This window comes from Heterodontus francisci, unplaced genomic scaffold, assembly GCF_036365525.1.
Source record: "Heterodontus francisci isolate sHetFra1 unplaced genomic scaffold, sHetFra1.hap1 HAP1_SCAFFOLD_61, whole genome shotgun sequence".
In the NCBI taxonomy this organism is placed as follows: Eukaryota; Metazoa; Chordata; class Chondrichthyes; order Heterodontiformes; family Heterodontidae; genus Heterodontus; species Heterodontus francisci.
This window is the reverse complement of record NW_027141441.1, coordinates 9586362-9589179: the sequence shown is the minus strand read 5'-3', so window position 1 is coordinate 9589179 and position 2818 is coordinate 9586362.

The following is a 2818-nucleotide window of genomic DNA, read 5'->3' as shown; positions in this document are numbered from 1 at the left end:
TTCTCTGCCCAACTCTCCAATCTATTTATATTCTGCTGTATTATCTGACAGTCCCCTTCACTATCTGCTACTCCACCAATCTTAGTGTCGTCTGCAAACTTGCTAATCAGACCACCTATACTTTCCTCCAAATCATTTATGTATATCACAAACAACAGTGGTCCCAGCACGGATCCCTGTGGAACACGTCTCCATTTTGAGAAACTCCCTTCCACTGCTACTCTCTGTCTCCTGTTGCCCAGCCAGTTCTTTATCCATCTAGCTCGTACACCCTGGACCCAATGCGACTTCACTTTCTCCATCAGCCTACCATGGGGAACCTTATCAAACGCCTTACTGAAGACCATGTATATGACATCTGCAGCCCTTCCCTCATCAATAAACTTTGTCACTTCCTCAAAGAATTCTAGTGGAGAGTTTTCTCCCTGGTGGCCATTGACTTCAATTTTGCAAGGGCTCCTTGATGCCCTTGGCAAGAGCAGTCACTGTCTCCTCACCTCACCTCTTGAGTTCAGCTCTTTTGTCCAAATTTGGGTCAAGGCTGCAACGAGGTCAGGAACCAAGTGGCTCTGGCAGAACCCAAAATGAGCATTGATGAGCAAGTTATTGCTGTGTAAGTGCTGCTTGATAGCACTGTCAATGACACCTTCCATCACTTTACTGATGATCAAGAGGAGTCTGATGGGGCAGTAATTGGCAGGGTTGGATTTGTCCTGCTTTTTGTTTGCAGGACATACCTGGGCAATTTTCCATGTTGCTGGGTAGATGCCAGTGTTGGAGCTGTACTGGAACAGCGTGGCTAGTGGCGCGGCTAGTTCTGGAGCATCAGTCATCAGCACTGCAGCCGGGATGTTGTCAGTATCCAGTGCCTTCAGCCATTTCTTGATATCATGTGGAGTGAAGTGGATTTGCTGAAGATTGGCATCTGCGATGCTGGGGACATCAGGAGGAGGCCGAGATGCATCATTTATTTGATACTTGTGGCTGAAGATGGTTGCAAATTATTCAACCTTGCATTTTGCACTGATATGCTGGTCTCCCCTATCATTAATGATGGGGATATTTGTGGAACCTCCTGTTGATTGTTTAATTATCCACCACCATTCAGGACTGGATGTGGCAGGACTGCAGAGCTTTGATCTGATCTGTTGGTTGTGAGATCACTCAGCTCTGTCTATTGCATGCTGCTTCCACTGTTTGACATGCAAGTAATCCTGTGTTGTAGCTTCACTCATTTTTAGGTCTGCTTGGTGCTGCTCCTGACATGCCCTCCTGCACACTTCATTGAACCACTATTGCTCCCTTGGCTTGATGGTAATGGTAGAGTGAGGGATATGTTAGGCTATGAGGTAACATATTGTGTTTAAATACAATTCTGCTGCTGCAGATGGCCCACAGTGCCTCATGGATGCCCAGTTTTGAGTTGCCAGAACTGTTCATTTCTTCCCTCAGATATAATTGGAAAAAAATTCCAAAGGAATGCATGTACTAAACAAAAAGGAGAGAGAAATAAATACTGACAAAATAGATGGCAGCATTTGCAAGGTAAAAAGATTTATAAGTTTTATTATCGATGTGTGAGAGGAATATATCACACTTTGGGGCTTCTGTAAGTGGATTTACTGATAATTTTGGGAATTGATAGGAAGCTGCTTCATGGTTGGTGGAACAAACTCCCGCCCTTGGGGTGGAGCCAACAGCTGCATCCGTCCAATAACAGACAGAGTAGAAGTACTGTATCAGGCCTTGTTAGCTCAGTTGGTGGAGCATGAGAATTTTAATCTCAGGGTCTTGGATTTGAGACCCATGTTGTGTGGTTGTTCTTCCCTTTTCCAGACTTCATCGGCAGAGAGTTCAAGGGGTGTTTGAAATTAAATTCAACAACATCAGCAGATTTCAAATCCCCCCTCCCAGTGTAGTTGAATGGACCTTCAACCTCTGCCCTCCCCCTTCCCCTCCCTCCCAGAACTGCAACAGGGATCCCCTTGTCCTCACTTTCCACCCCACCTGCTTCCACAGTGGCACAGTGGCGAGCATTGCAACCTCACAGTTCCAGCAACCCGGGTTCAATTCTGGGTACTGTCTGTGTGAAGTTTGTAAGTTCTCCCTGTGTCTGTGTGGGTTTCTTCCGGGTGCTCCAGTTTCCTCTCACAAGCCAAAAGACTTGCAGGTTGGTAGGTAAATTGGCCATTACAAATTGCCCCTAGTATAGGTAGGTCGACGGGAAATATAGGGACAGGTGGGGATGTGGTAGGAGTATAGAATTAGTATAAATGGGTGGTTGATCGTCGGCACAGACCATGTGGGCCGAAGGGCCTGTTTCAGTGCTGTATCTCTAAACATAAACACATCCAAAGGATCATCCTCCACCATTTCCACCACCTCCAGCGTGATGCCACCACCAAACACAACTTCCCCTCCCTTGTCAGCATTCCGAAGGGATTGTTCCTTCCACAACACCCTGGACCACTCCTCCATTACCCCAACACCTCTTCCCCTTCCCAAGGCACCTTCCCATGCAATCGCAGGAGATATAATACCTGCCCTTTTCCCTCCTCTCTGCTCATTATCTAAAGCCCCAAACACTCCTTTTAGGTGAAGCAGCGATTTACTTGTACTTCTTTCAATTATGTATACTGTATTCACTACTCACAATGCGGGCTCCTCTAAACAGGGGAGACCAAAAGCAGGTTAGGTGGAACACCTCTGCTCAGGCCGAAAGCATGATCCTGAGCTTCTGGTTGCTTGCCATTTCAACACTCCCCCCTGCTCTCATGTCAACATTTCTGTCTTTGGCCTGCTCCAGTGTTCCAGTGAA